Source organism: Gopherus evgoodei, chromosome 5 (genome assembly GCF_007399415.2).
Source record: "Gopherus evgoodei ecotype Sinaloan lineage chromosome 5, rGopEvg1_v1.p, whole genome shotgun sequence".
NCBI lineage: Eukaryota > Metazoa > Chordata > Testudines > Testudinidae > Gopherus > Gopherus evgoodei.
In genome coordinates this window covers 6339325-6355704 of record NC_044326.1, presented here as the reverse complement: position 1 = coordinate 6355704, position 16380 = coordinate 6339325, and the positions used below count along the sequence as shown (strand labels likewise).

Sequence of the window (16380 nt, the reverse complement as noted above, 5' to 3'; positions counted from 1 at the left end):
CAGCATGATGCAGATGATACCCGACTGTATATCATTTTTACTTCCAATGCAAATATCGGCCAGACCCAACTAATATCGCTGTCTGGTCAAGGTACACATTTGAATGAAAAGCATATAGCAGAAGCTGAACCGTACTTTGAAGACATAGCAATTACCTCAAACAAATCAGGTGCTGCATGCTGAAAACTTGATTATTTAAGAGAAAATAAATGGCTTGAAACCTTTGTAGAGAAGTAATGCCATGGTACCTAACCTCCAGGCAGCTAGGAAGGACAGCGCAGATTTATAGCAAAAACATTTACTGCAGGTTGTAACCAAATACTTTTGCATCACCTTCTGTTGAGAGAGCACTGTAATGCAAATTCAGAATCTGTTCCAAGATATTCTGAGACATTTGAAGATATAGGAAAAAACTAGAAAGAATTAAAAATATACAAGGACAGTCTGTCTCTAATCCTACACTGACTTGCATCAGCTTCATGAAGCCAAGAGGTGTCTTTGGGGTATGAAAACGATGTGGAGTAATTTTTTTCCTAGCAAAATAAAGGAGTTTTTTAAGCATTTGTCAACAACGCAGTTCTGGCATGATATGAAATATGTTTTGAAGTGAAAATAGGGACTCTACATGCAGGTACATATCTGTTGTGTTCTATAGGGCTAGAAAAGAAAAGATAAGTATACACTTTACAACACTCTGTTTTCTCTCCAGTGAGCAACATAACTAAATATTTTTGACATTTTAAAGAGGGAAATGGAAACAGGCTGCTTTTAGGAGGCTTAGACTGTAATGAAACATGGTAGGTTATTAGGTATGTGAAATCACTTGTCCTTTTATCACATGCCTTTTGGAAAGTGACATGTTAAGATGTATCAAGGTGGTGATAGAGAATAATGCACAAAATATGATAGTGGCATTATAAGTTAATACATCCATGTATAACTTCTGTCTTAAATTCCAGGCCTCAGATTCCATTCCTTATCTTCTTCAATCTGACTTCTGCACTCTCCCAACCCCCACTTCCCCAGCACGCACACACTCTCCCCACTGTGAAACAGCTCTCACCAGGATCTCCAGTGACCTAATTCGCTGCTAAATTTCAGGGCCAGTATTTCATCCACATTCTTTTTGACCCCTTCGGGTGTCCATGACACAATCAAACAATACTATTATTGAACTTGTCATCCTTGGGCTTTCGTGATTCCATCCTCTCCTGGTTCTCCCTCCAGTCTTTCAAATCGCATCTTCAAGAGCCAGGTACAGTGCAGGGTCCTCTTCTCCTGTTCCTCTCTTGATGCAGTTCCTCAGGGCTTTATCTTGGCCCCTTCCTCTTCTCCATCTACTCCCATCTCTGGGTGATCTTCTCCACAGACACGATCTTGACAACTAGCCATGACTTGCACATCTACCTCTGTACTCTGGACCTGCCTTCCTCCATTCTCTTTGCCATATCTCCTCATGAATGTTCAGCCATCAAGTGAGCTTGATTGTGGCCAAAACCTCATTATTTCGATCACTAACAATGGGTACAATTTTTTCCAAGTTACTTAGGTGCTTCTGGAAATTTTAACCAATGCCATCAACTCTCCCTGAACCTGCTTTGATACAGAAATAAAACCTCTTCGGACCGCACATCCCTAGTTGTCACCTACCACCCCACACTGGAAACCATAAGGCATATCGTTAAATTACAACCCGTGGTCGAAGGGGATCCCATCCTGAAAGAAATCTTTCCTGAACATCCTCTTCTGCCCTTCAGACAACCTCCCAAACTCTCCAGGCTCATCATCAGAAGCGAGTTCCCCACAGACCAGAACACACCCAACTCAAAGCAGCACGAGACCCTGTCAGAACAAACAAAAACTCTGTACCTGTCGGTGACCACTTTTCACAAAGCAATCACTCTGTATCTGACCTATCAGTCCTCGTCCTTAAAGGAAACCTGCACAACACATTCAAAAGATGAGCCTGGGAGCTTAAATTCTTCTCTTTGCTGGACACTAAAAATCATGGACTGAATAGACACACTGGATTTATGACTTATTACAACAGTCTATAACCCACTAGCAACCCCTCTCAGCTGTTTCCCTTCCAGCCTCCCTATGACTGGAGGAGTGTTAATGGGCCACTTCGCCTTGAACGGTCCTTTGAAATGTATTAATTTCTTATGCCTATCAGTCTGTTTCATCTTGTATTTAGCTATGATGCCCTGAGCAAATTTCCTGCAACTGAAGACGAGCTCTGTGTAAGCTCAAAATCTTGTCTGTCTCACCAGCAGAAGTTGTTTCAGTAAAAGATATTCTCTCTCCTTCCTTTTCTCTCTAATAGCCTGGAACCGACACAGCTACAACAATACTGCATACATCAATTATCCCTACTGCTCAGGTCTGTAATCTTGGCTGCATCTTTGACTCAGCCCCCCGTTTTGACGCATTCACCAGGCCATGTCTAATTCTTGCCACTTCTTCCTGCCCAGTATTTCCAAGACCTGACCATTTCTCTCTGCCTACACTGCCAAAACTTGTCTAAGCCCTGATCATCTCGAGCTTGACCGCCACCATTTTCCTCCTCCTTCTCTGACCTTGATGCTTCCTCCTTTCCATTCAATATGTGGCTGCTAAAGTCATCTTCATTGCTCTTACTACATCAGGGGTCGGCAACCTTTCAGAAACGGTGTGCCGAGTCTTCATTTATTCACTCTAATTTAAGGTTTCGCGTGCCAGTAATACATTTTAACATTTGTAGAAGGTCTCTTTCTATGTCTATAATATATAACTAAACTATTGTTGTATGTAAAGTAAATAAGGTTTTTAAAATGTTTAAGAAGTTTCATTTAAAATTAAATTTAAAATGCAGAGTCCCCCGCACTGGTGGCCAGGACTCAGGCAGTGTGAGTGCCACTGAAAATCCGCTCGCGTGACGCCTTTGGCGCACGTGCCATAGGTTGCCTACCCCTATACTACATGTGACGTCCCTCTACTGGCTTCTCCTCTCTCACTGCAATGAATAGAAACCCCTTGTCTTCACTTTCAAAGTCCTCCACGATTGACTCCTCACCATACCTATCAGACCTGTCATCTTTTCAGAAGGCCAGCTTCTGCCTTCTGAGCTTATTTGAACAAAATATGTTTTAATTGTGTCAAATGCAAGGTCATGCATCCAGGAAAATTGAATGTAGGTCACATAAGATGTGGGAGTTTATCCTGGAAGTCATTGGCTCTGAAAGGGATGGGGGTCATGGTGAATAACCAACTACGCAGGCATTCCCCACGCAGGGAGGTGGCTAAGTAAAAATGAGGTCCTTGGATATATAAGCAGAGGACTATAGAGTAAAAGTAGGGAGGTGAGATTACCACTGCATACAGCTTTAGTGAGACTGTCACTGAAGCATTGTGTGCACTTGGAGTGCCCACACTTCAAAAAGGATGTTAATAAATTGGCAAGGATTCAGGAAAATGCTACAAGAATGACTTATCTGGAAAACCTCCATTCAATATGTAGCGGCAGTCAAAAAAGTGAATAGAATGTTGGGAATCATTAGGAAAGGGATAAATAGTAAGACAGAAAATATTTTGCCTCTGTATAAATCCACGGTACGCCCACATCTTGAATACTTCGTGCAGATGTGGTCGCCCCACCTCAAAAAAGATACCCTCTTCTGTACCTTTTCTAATTCCAATATAACAAAAATAATTAGGGGTATGGAATAGCTTCTGTATATGGAGAGATTAATAAGACTGGGACTTCTCAGCTTGGAAAAGAGATGACTAAGAGGAAATATGATAGAGGTCTATAAAATCATGACTGACATGCAGAAAGTAAATAAGAAAGTGTTATTAACTGTTTCTCATAACATAAGAATAGGCTCACCAAATAAAATGAATAGGCAGCAGGTATAAAACAAATGAAAGTATTTCTTCACACAATGCACAGTCGACGTGTGGAACTCTTTGCAAGAGGATGTTGTAAGGCCAAGACTACAACTGGGTTCACAAAAATACCTTGATAAGTTCATGGAGGATGGATCCATCAATGGCTATCAGCCAGGATGGGCAGGGTTGGTGTCCCTAGCCTCGGTTTGCCAGAAGCTGGGAATGGGTGACGGGATGGATCACTTGATGATTACCTGTTCTGCTCATTCTCTCTGAGGCACCTGGCACTGGCCACTGTTGGAAGACAAGATACTAAGCTAGATGGACCTTTGGTCTGACCCAGTATGGCCGTTCTTATGTAAAACTTGTCTGACCAAGTATCTACCTGGAAAGAAGATCTGATACTATAGCACTCTTCAGTCCAGCTAGATAAATTCAAACTAGAAATAAAGTGCACATTTTTAGCAATGAGATAGTTAAACATTGGAACAATTTATCTGGGGTCAGGATGTGGTGAATTCTCATTCACTTAAAAACTTAAATGAAGATTTATTTGGCTGTCAGGTATGCTCTAACTTATGCTCTAACCACAAGTTACATGCTTGATGTAGGAATCACTTGGTATAATTCTCTGGTGTGTTGCTATGCAGGAGATTAGACTAGATATCATAATATTCTGTGTGGCCTTGAAATCTATGAATGGGAGCCACCCTGGTTGTCGCTCTTAAGCTCCAGCACAATATAAATGTTAAGTTATCTTCACAGTGGATACTGTATTTGCTTTATGGTCACCATCTTAAGAAATGTGTAGCAGAAATGAGAGAGGCTGTAGAGGGAAGACCAGCAACAATTTATTAATGTATAGAGAGATTCAGGAGTAGATTCAAGGCTGGTTGCATGTACAAAGAGAGTCAATTTGTGTGCCTGATTAGCTCAGCCACAGTTGAGCTTGCAGATGGCCAGTTATGGTTGACAATTTATGCATGTAAGTTTCTGATTTGCATGCACCATAGTGGCAATTGAAAGAATAAATCAGATATGCAATTGCGCATACTTTTTTATACCTGCAGTTTTGATGTAGTCCAGATAACTACCTAGGTGTATTAATAAAGAAGCTGGTTCTGATAAATACTGAAAGAGAGCTGCAGCCCAATGTTTCAGGCTGTGGGGAGAGTTTAACACTAGCGAGAGCACAACTTTTTTTTTCATTCAGCCTGTGTCAGAGGAATAGATCTTTCTCTGTGACAACGGGAGTCAGTAGTACAAGTGTCTAATTTGACCATTTGAAAAATGAGTGACAGATATACAATCTTTCATTTATTATGATAAAAGCTCCATAGTCAATCAAAGGTGCTGTCTTGTCATTGTATGTCTCGGATTTTGTGTGTACCATGCACCTCTCTTCCTTCTTAAAAATGATGTCTTAGTAGGCTTATTAAAGGTCAGCTTTTGTCTCCTCTCCTATTGGGCATGATTATGATAAATAAATTTTTTAAATCCAGGACTGATTAAGTAAAGATGCACTGTCATTTCAGCATGAGACAAGTTCCCAGCAGCTTTACGTGCTAGGTTTGTTATAATTTGAAGTGTGGAAATGCCTGGTGAGAAGCATTTGGACATTAATTCCCTCTTCTTCTCTTTTTTTAACACAGCCTGCAAAGTCAGTTACAAAACTAATTAGCTAATATTAATACAAACACCGCTCCAGGGAATTAAAACTTAATTTTCGGTGATGACGAAAGTGTCTGAGAAAATTTATTTGTTGACATGCATAGTACCTAACACAATTGTAGCCAAATGCTGCTGTTCACTTATTTCTGGGGGAAAAAAGAGATCCTCTCTGTGGGGTAGTTATATTTTATGTATCTATGTATTTATCTGTATCCTATTTACAAAATTAAAATTCAAAGAGTGACTGTCAATAGCCTGGAAACGATAATTCTGTCACGTGGTATCAAATGAGAACTCTAAAGTAGGTTTTGAAGACACCTTTTTCAGAGTTAGGCATGCACCACAGAACATGTACATTAGTGCATGCCTGACTAATGTAGGGTAACACGTGATGTATGTGCACAAAAATAGGTGTTTTTTTATGCACATAAACAGATGCTAAATTAACCGTATGCATTCAAACTTTGAATCAAACCCTAATATCTGAATTGTAGCTATGCATCTTATATTTCTAAGAGCCTAAAATATATGCATGCAATTGCGTGTGCATGTCATGAGTTGGCTGGTCCTTTAAGACAAATTGGGGCCTAGCCTCACTTCTGATGACTCAGATAGCTCCAAGCTCAGACTGGTTGGCTAAGGATCAGGTGATTATAAAAGTAAGCATATAGCCCAGTTGGGGTCAGAGCTTCAGGGAACAAGACTACTCCTGCAGAAGATCCCGGGGAAAGGGAGAGAGCCACAGCATGCAGATTGGGTCCTGGAGCAGGGTGACTCCCGGGTGGGATGCCTGCTGAGTGTTTGTGTGCCCCTCCTCAAAGCTGCCAGCTGAGTTTGCTGACTGAGCAAAAGGTGGCCCTGGAGGGCTGTAGTGGAGCTCAGGAGCAGGGTGGAAGACTTGTTGGACTTGATGCCCCAGAAGAGGGTGGATTTTAGGGTCTTAGCTGGAAGACCAATCACTTTAGCCAACATCTACTAAATTCCCTGTACCAGTGGGAATACACCAGTTCACTCAGGCCATTTATTTTTTGGTTTTAGATCTTTGATTAAATTACCCCCCTTATACATTGCACTGGGCTTTGAGGAAAGGTCAGAGAGATCTGAATATTTTTCATCTCGGCATCCTACTTTGTTTGGTGGTGCTAGAATTGAAGGTATTTGTCAAAGTCAGTGAGAAGGAGATGTTTTCATTCTGCATCAGTATTGCTCTCAGCCTTACCCTGGGAAAAGACTGATTTTTCTAAGAAATGAGGGGGACTGAGTTTTTGCTTGCTAGACTGCAGATTTCTGCTTAAATATACTAAATTTAGTGTGTTGTGTGATGGGAAGATAAGAACTGTCCACTTAAGATAGGGTCAGCAGTTTGGTGCAGCTTGCACAATCTGAAATCTCATCATCTTTTTTTCTTAGTGTTAAGTAACAGACCACAGGTCAGGTCAGTTTTGATCCTACTGTCTACTTGAGAATTTTAATCAAGAAGAAACTAGTTTCAGGATTTCACACAGAGCGGAACTTCCTTTGAAGCCTGTGTGTAACTGTAACTATTCATTACATTCCTTCCACTGGATAGATTTGCACCATTGTTGCATACTTAAAAATTACAAAGAGTTACAGAGCTGATGAGGCAAATTTCTTTAAGCTACTGGTCTCCATCAAGTGCTCCAGTGCAGCTTTGTACAGAGGACCATGAAAGAGGAAAGAGAACTCACAAGGATGCCTGGGAGAAATGACTGCTGTTTTGCATGACCAGATGAACTAAATGCAAAAATCTAATTTCACTTGAAGAGACGGTAGTGCACATGGACAGCTATGAGTGTTGGACATCATTGTAAAACAGAACTCCGTCCAGATGAGAGCGACAATGAAAAATCGCAATAAAAAGTAACCTGGTGAGTTAACAAAATTCACCCCAAAGCTGATGACAATCAACATCCTTGCAGACAGAAGATCTAGAATCAGTTGAGAGTTAAAGATGTTGAGTGTAAAGAATTGCTAATGAGAGAGCTTGAGGACTTGCCTGGGTTTATGTATGAATAAATTCCCAAGCTGCTGGAATGGAATATTAAAAAGAAACCATTCTGTAGTGGAAAGGCGGTATCGAGCTTCTATGCAGAAAATGAAAAGGGGCAGACAAGAAGGGTAACGAAGCAAGTTTCTCATACTAGGAACGTGGCAAGGACTCATAAGGCTGCCTAAGCTGCTGGAGAGATCATTTTCAAGGTAGATAAAATCTTGTTTTCTGCAGCCCAGAGTCTCCCACAGTTTTGATATGTACAGGCTATTCCCAGGGCCGGCGCTTCCATTTAGGTGGCCTAGGCAATCGCCTAGAGCACTAGGATTATTGCCGGGGGGGGCGGGGGGCGGCAGTCGGCAGACCTGCCGCAGTCATGCCTGCGGAGGGGCCCCATGTCCCTCGGCTCCAGTGGAGCTGCCGCAGGCATTCCTGTGGACGGTCTGCTGCTCCTGCAGCGCCGGTGGACTTCCCGCAGGTATGCCTGCGGCAGCTCCACTAGAGCCGTGGACCAGCGGACCCTCCGCAGGCACGACTGCGGCAGGTCCACCGGAGCTGCGCGACCAGCACACGGGGTGGCGAAATGGCCATGCGCCTAGGGCGCTAAAAACACTAGTGCCGGTCCTGGCTATTCCCCTCCTGTCTGCAGTTTCCAGAGACGATTCAAAGCGTAACCTGTCTCCTGCTTGCTGACAGATCTTCTGCCTCCTCAGCAGCAAAATGGTGATTTGCTTCACTCCTGTCCTTTTCTTTTAGATTTGTTATTTTTAGGTGCTTTCCAGGCAGTTAAAGTTTTTTTTGTTCCTTGTTTTCAAGCCTTCTCTTGGTCCAAGATCTGAGCAGTGTGGTGGTCACAGCCACCTGGAGCCTCTGCTACAGCGCCTCCCTGCTGAGCTCCCCTTTCCAGAGCAGTGGGCTGAATCCAAAAGGTGCTCTGTATATGAGGCAGCATTCCCAGGCATGGCAGAAGGTAAAAAACACCCAACCTGCACCAAGCCAGCCAACCCTATCTTTGCTAAGGCACAAGGCTCTGAGTCGGACAGGCATGTTGTGGCCCCAACCCCCCAAGAAACGATGATTCCACTGCAGGAAAACCTGACCAGGAGATAGCACAGAATAGGAAGAGGCTCTGAGGATGCAGACTTCATCCAGCCAACCCCGGGGGTATGTAACCCCTTTGGAGTTTAAAGAGCATGGCCCCTTTAAATCTTTTTCCTAGGAGGGAGGGGGAGAGTGAGGGAAAAGGAGGGAAGCTCCAGGGGTGGCTCTGGCCCTGGGAGGGAGAGAGAGGCTGCAGCCTGCAGGCCCTCCCAAAGGAATAAGAGAGAACCTGCCTGAAGCCTGGGAAGGACAGGGCTGCCAATTGGGGCCACCCCAGGACAGGAGCCAGGAGGTGCATGGTGCCAGGGAGAAATCGCCCGAGAAGGACAGGCCGGAGCTGGACCCAGGATCACAGCTTCCCAGAGCTGTGTGGGGCTGAGAGTACTGGGGCTTGTGACTCTGCACTGGGAACAAGGAGGGAGGCTGCTAGCTAGTTACGTGGGGAGGTGGTTGCTCTGGCTGGCTTTGCAGAGAGCGACAGAAGAGGGCACCGGAGGGGGTTGTTGGGGGAAAGTTCACTGGTGCTGAAGACGACCAGGAGCACCCAAGACTCACCATTGAACTCGAACTTTGCTCAAGGCTCCTGAACTTTTTGTGCAGACACGTTGCTTGGTGTCTGCTCTTCTAGACTGTGCTCCCACTGGGCCTGTGGGGCCTTGGCTTGGATGCAGCCCTGTTTTACTGCTCCCCCTTTATTTCCCCTTGTTGTTTTTCTCCTCTCATCCCTCTGTAAATAAATATTTCCCTTTCTTATAGCCATTGTACTTTTCCTGTGGGTGTGGATGTTCACTCTGGAGGCTTTGGAACAGGTGTCTCTGGGGTGGAAGGGATTTCTCCTGCTGCATTCCTGCACACGCGTTCTCTTGGCCAGAACTGTCTGCAGAGCAAACTCCATCTTTGCCACGAGAGTGCTAAAGTTATAGGTATGCCTGGCGTAACAAAGGACCATAAAAATAAGACCCTTTCTGGGCTGCTGGCTCCCCCCTCCACCCATTATAAATTGAGTCCCAGAATCCCTTGGAAAAGAAGCAGGGGACCTACACAGCTCTCTTCCTCCCACTGGGAATTGGAGTGTTCTCATTATACTTTGAAGTAAGTCCTGCAAAACCCAGAGACTCCATGTCCCAAAAAGGTGAAGGCAAGTGTGTCCTTCACAAAGCAGCAATTAGTATCGTTAATAAATAAGTGAGGTGAAAGCCAGGGGATAAAACTGCCTTCTTTTTTGTCTTCTGCCCCATGAGGGAGTGTTTGCTGGGGTTTGTCTCTGTCATAATCTCTCTTGCAGTGTTCGGTAACATGCTCGGCAGCCCTCCCTCGCCCTGCAGTATGTCTGGCCAAGCAGAGAAGCCTGAACCTGCCTCAGATTGCAGCATCATGGAGACTCAGTCTGTCTGGCTTTCAGCCCAGGGACCCTCATTCTGTCAGGGAAAGGGGCTCAGATTTGAGGCAGCAGAAGAATGGGAGTTGTACCTTCTGATCATCAGCCATAAAGCCTTGCACTGTGAAAGGCGGGAAAGAGGGGGTCTCTCTCTCCACTCCAAACTGCCTCAACATTAAAGGCTTGAGTATTTCAGGCAGGCTGTGACCAGAGGCACATGAGGATTCCACTCCCCATGAAGCTGCACTGTCACGAGATTACAGAGGGATAAATTATAAATCCCTTCCCAAGTTTAAAATTATCCTGATTTCCTAAGTAAAAGCTCCAAGTGGTAGCAGGTTGCTCCTACAGCATTTACTTGGGGTGCTACCTAGCCTGGGGGAACAGGCTAGGCAGCCTTTCAGGCTCCTGGGGACAGCTAACAAGCTACTTTCACAACTGAGATATATGTACCAGGAGCCCATCTCTGTTGTTTGGTCCCCAGATGAGTATCAGTAGTGTACAACCTCCCCCTGGGATAAGCCAGGGAAAGAAGTACCACACCTGCCAAGAAAAAAAGAACCACAGCCAACCACCACCAAAAGAACACAACACAAAAATAAGACAGCCAACCTATAGAACTTTTTCCAAGACAGAATGGCAGTCAATGGCCCGCAAGGAATCTATTAACAAAATACCTTTCCTTTCAAGCATTTGTCATCAGACGTCACCAGTGTGGTGCTCTGCTCTATCCAATGTTGATAACAGTTGGCTGCGTGCGTGTGTTCCCTCTGTGTGCTGCCCCGGCTCTGCGCAGATAGCTGACACAGCAGACCCTGAGAGAACCCCCTTTGACCACAGACTCCGGTAAGATATGAAGGCACCTGGCCAGGTTTATTGTCAAACGAAGCACAGTAATAGTTTCCAGCGGACTCTACAGGATATACTACGAATTTATGCTCCCTAACAATGGACGCAGCTCAGTCAGTGGCAGGACTCTCCATTGCCCCCTATGCCAGACAAAGACAACCACTCAGAGGTGCATTCTTGTACACATGTACAAACAAGTTACACATCACTCCTGATGCATTGAGGTACAACCCCTCTACATGCTAGGGTGCTGTCTCTCTCCTGGTACATGCTGGTTCGAACAAACAACTCTATCCGTCATATTATCTTTTTGACCCTGTCTTTAGAATGGGTCAGCCTGTTCCTCATTATCTCTGTGGAGTGTGTTCGTACCGGAATATTCTTGTGCCATCCGGGCACAAGTTCATCCTGTTAGTACTTGATACCTTTTAGATATGTGTATATGTGCAATTAGCAGCCTTCTGCTTGCCAACTTCTGTGAGCAGGGCCTGCCTCTGGCTCACATCTTAATTTTGCTTTATGTTAGCAAAGTCTTGACCATTACTTTAGTTCAGGCCTCATACTGGGCCTCTGATACCAAGGGTTTATATTTCAGGGCCTCATCTTTCTACGTTCCCCCACTTTTTGTCTTTTTATGGGGAGGATGTTTAGCCATCATCCCAGAAAAGCGTAATGCATGGACTAAAAGATAACCCAGTGGGCTAAACACTGTTATGTGGTTACCTTATTTCACCTTCCATACACTCATGCCTCTGTCTTTTTAGTCTGCACATTCCCTTATACGACTGATAGATTTTATTATCCAATTATTTTTTTAGTCCCTTATGGTGGGCCTGGGAATGTTAGGCCCGGGACCATGACTGAGGAATGTAGTATTATGATCGAGCCTTAGATCATCCCCAAATAATAAATGTATTTGAATAATATGGATATGGTGTATGTATTTGTAGCATATATAGATATATATGTATATGTACATATGACACCACCATATATCCAAGCATAACCATGTTTTTCCAGTCTGATGTTGTACTCTGGCTCTTTTACTTTGGTGCCACAGATAACAACTACAATTGCCCTTTTAGGAATGTGTTTCTATCACCTGTATCATCATCAGTAGTAGCCAGAGTGTTTTGATATACTGTGATAGTGTTACACTTATGAGAAGCACATGGGATCTTTATAGGGGAGAAGGCAAAAACATTGCATTTATTGAGCGCACGCGCACACTCACTCTCTCTCTCTCTCTCTCTCCTGCCAGTTGATGTTTGTAGTTCCCAGTCCAGAGTCTGGATCAATCTAGTGGCCAGCCAGATTGGTCACAGAGGGGAGCAGGGCTCTGTCGGTCGCAATCCGATGCTCCTGGAGTGTGGCAAGACGAACCCAAAGTCCCATGGCAAAGCACCCTGTTCTTATAGTCTTTTTTCCCTCTGTTGAAGTCTATGGATTTTGTGTGTCACTTTCTGACCGGTTATTTCTTAATTAGGGTTATCTTTTTAATGTTAACATTCCAATACACCTCCGAGAGGGGCATCTTGTCCTCGTTTCGATTTAATCAATTGTCCTGTCTTTAGGGATGCCAGCCTTAGCTCAGGGTCATCAGTCTGCCCTTTCTTCATTATGGATGCACGTTGATGGTTCTCTGGTGTCAAGTCTCTCCACTCCTTCCTTGACCATCTGACTATAACAATGGCCTTCACACCTTATCTTTTCCTGATGCATGCATTCCTCCTTCACACAAACAGTCTTTTACAGAGACCTTTGAGAATACAAACAACCGCATTTTATATTGAGCAAAAGACATTGTAAATTAAGACTTCCTAAATCTTATAATCAAGCAATTCACATTGGGGCCCAGGCCTTCAAGGTTCGTCTAATCTCCTTAACAAAGACACAATACATGATCCCGTCTCTTACATTTCTCTGTTTTAAGGTTTAGTTAAGTATGTTTTAACTAGAGTGCCTAATTTTTAATACATATAGGAAACCATAGTAGGCATTATAACTTATCCCAAAACAAGAGGGTGACCGTAATCAGTCATAAGGATTGTTCTGGTCTGTCCCTGCCCAGGGTCAGTATAGACACTGGCAGTCTGTCAGATGCATTTCTACCAGTGTCCCGAAGGGTCATTCCTTTCTACTATTCAAAAAGGGTAGCTGGCAGGATGAAATTAAATCATAAATTCTCATAGTAGAATTATAAAATCCTGCTCCTACAATAGGCATTGTTAGTGTTCCACAGTATTATGTATATGAAGAGTAAAACAGAAATTAGGAGTAGTGACACTACAAAGGAGACCTTTATATATATAAATGTCTTGTAATTAATTACTACACAGTACTGCCCGTTTATGTTATAGGTTATCCTTACTGATGGTTGTCATCTCTGGCAAGCTTTGCTGGGCAGGAAACAGGAGTTGCTAGCTTCTCTGTTCTGTGGATTGCATTGCTCTGTGATACACCAGTAGTTGATGTAGATCCAGTTATTTTTATGGATGTTGTTTTTCAGAAAAGCTACTGAATGGACAGTAACCAATTTCTCAGATATTGCTGTGTCAGGATTTAGTATTAGTACCCAGACATGGAACAAAATTGTTTTGAATAACATGTGCCTCAGTTAGGATGCAATGTTACTGATCCTGAATTGTGACCAGTACTAATTTGTAGTTACAGTGTAACAATTATTTTTAACCAGTTTTTGTTTCTCCTTGCCTTCATGTTGTTTGCTGCCATTCGTTTGTTGATTTTTACCTGCGTGTTGGTTAAACAGTTTAGCAAGGTTATGCACATTGTAAATGTTGTACAGCAATAATACAGCAGTACAACAATAATACAGTAGTATAGCAATAGTAAAGTTGTTTTTACACAGTAACCAAGTTGAAATTAAATGACAGTTTATCCTGGTCCAGCTGGTGGTTTTTAGCTGATTAACTTAATTGTCCATATATGATAGGTAGAGGTGTATTTGACCAGTCTCTTATTTATAAAGCACTTCATTTTTCTTTTCTTGATGCTTGGGGGTTTCTTCACTGGATACTGATATTTTCTGGTTTCAGAGTGGTAGCCGTGTTAGTGTGTATCAGCAAAAACAACGAGGAGTCCTTGTAGCACCTTAGAGACTAACAAATGTATTTGACATAAGCTTTCGTGTGCTAGAACCCACTCTTCAGGGTGTGATGCTTTCTGGTATCTTTAGTCTGTGGGAGGCAGCTTAAGCAACTTGTTAGTTAATATAGTAAAGTTTTGTTTTGTATTAAGTTTGGGTTACCGAAAACAAAGTTTAACTTAGTTTGTTTCGAATGTAATAGGGACCGAGTCTTTTATAACACGAGGTATACTTTTGCAATTGTTGTATAAACATTCCTTTTCATTTGAGGTGCATTACTAATATTTTATGCTAAATGTAATGCTTAACTGCTAAAATAAATGTTCCCAATCTTCTGTGAGATGTATTACCTTTTTTTCCCCTGCTGAACATTCTGTGTTAGCAGAAGAGTCAACATAATTTTTACCAAGCTTTCTAGAGTTAATTTGCTTGTGATACCAATTTCACTCTTGTTAACTGTTTAGAAGCACAGACTTTAACATGACATAACGTAACATAAAAGAAAAGCATATAAAATTAAACCAAAGTAAATTTTAAATACAGGTCCGTGCAAATAGTTTGAGGGTATTAAACTTTCATGAAGCTTTGTTGTGTTTGAGAGCCAAAGGTGGAAACCTGTTGAAATTGTTGGTTAGCTTTATGCATAAATTGTTCTTTTTAAACATTTTTGCTATCACATTCTTATAACTATATTTAAAAGTGCAGACAAGTTTATAAAAACCCAAACAAGAAATTGACATTTAATTAATATTATCTTTACCTTAATGTTGAGATTTCCCCTTACATTTTTTCTTTGAATAACCAAAAAAAAAAAAATTAAAAAAACTGATTAATAAAAGAGAATTATTTTTGTTTGCAATTGCATTTGAGGGAGAAATATATGTACATATATTTATAACTGAGACCTTGTTGAACTTTGAAAAAAAAATGGTATTAATAATATTATGATGGTTATACCCCCAACCATAATATTAAAATGGTATAGTACTATATATACATATATAAAAATTGACGTTTGTTGCAGCAAAATAAAAAAAATAAAAATAGTCACATGAGACACACAACATACAACACAGGACAGCACACATGATGTATAGGCCAAACTTGCAATTAAAAACAAATGGCACCAGAATTCTATTCATAACTATACATTTTTCACTTTCTCGTGCAATACTCTACCATTGCAAGACACTGAACGATTTCCCGAAGTTCTCATGCTCTTTCTTCTCCGATCAGTAACACATCAATATAAACGTGAGGTTCCCCCACCACTAGGGTGTCTGTTCACATATATGCAGTTCTGAGAATTACAGCTATTAGATTTTAAAAGCCACTGATCTGAAACAGTGTAGTTTCTTCAACATCAACTTGCTATTGTAGGTCCTCATGAGGGGCACCCCCAATTGTCGTCCTTTCTTGATACCCTCTTCTCCCACCACATGTCTCTGCTCATTTTGTTACTGTCAAGTAGTCTTAGTCTCTTGTTGTACCAAAGCCTTGGGGCTCTGTTTCCATGCCAACTGCTCTGTAATCTCTTTAGCTTGCGATGCTCAGTATGAATTAGACTTTGCACATGTTCCACTGATTTAAAAATGTAGTTAGGTCAATACTGAGTATTGGCCATTCCAAACTGCTGTATATATTATAATCTATTGTGAATTTACAGTACATTTTGACTTAAAGTATTCGTTCAGGGCACAAGTGATTTAAAACACTCCTGCAGCCGTATCAATTATGTATTATATAAATAACGCTGTTTAAAAGTGGTTGATTAAAGTGGGTTGGTTGACATCCCACAAAGCAAACCACTGAAAGCAAGGCAATTCCAAATTGTGGGACATCTCTTTACCATAACCTAATATCCACACAGCATGTTTCCACTGACAAACTTTGCATTTTCACTAGAATCTTCTTTTCTCTCTCCAGATAAGAACACACACCGCACATGCAAAATGTATCTCCCTAGCTCTATAACACAAAACCTTCTTTAAAACATCAACCCCATTGACAGTCATTCAGCAGGGATATATGTGCACAGATTAAGTGTACAAAATGTGTCTCTTTCGGGGAAAAATAAGATCTTAATTAAGGAATATTTATTTCTAGAATCCATTTTTATAGTGGATCTTTTTTTTTGTTACATGATTTACTCTATACAAATATGAAAAGCAACCAGTCTCTACATCAGGGAGCTTACTACGTAACTAGGGCAATATCATTAAAATATGCACACAGGCTGAACTGCCAAACTTCAGCCTGTGCAGGTTAAGTACTCAGGCTGTATTTGTTGGGTTGCCTTTTGAAAGGACTTCCTTATCCTTAGATGAGCTGTCAGTCTGTTTGAAACACAGGAAGTGGTTTTCCATCTTAAAATATGACCATACAGTTGTTGAG

General features: G+C 42.1%; 1 protein-coding gene and 1 long non-coding RNA gene across 6 annotated transcripts in view; both read left to right on the top strand.

Moving 5' to 3' along the window:
• The window catches only part of ATRN (attractin), a 381873-nt gene that overhangs the window by 204880 nt on the left and 160613 nt on the right, over window positions 1-16380 (top strand). The gene's annotated exons all lie outside the window — the stretch shown is intronic.
• On the top strand, window positions 6615-10872 carry LOC115652502. 2 transcript variants are annotated; one of them, XR_004000661.1, is made up of 4 exons: window positions 6615-7761; window positions 8369-8716; window positions 9410-9576; window positions 10722-10872. It is a non-coding gene; the product is annotated as an uncharacterized LOC115652502 (long non-coding RNA). The 2 variants fall into 2 exon arrangements; XR_004000660.1 differs by lacking the exon at window positions 10722-10872 and having other exon boundaries at window positions 9410-10316.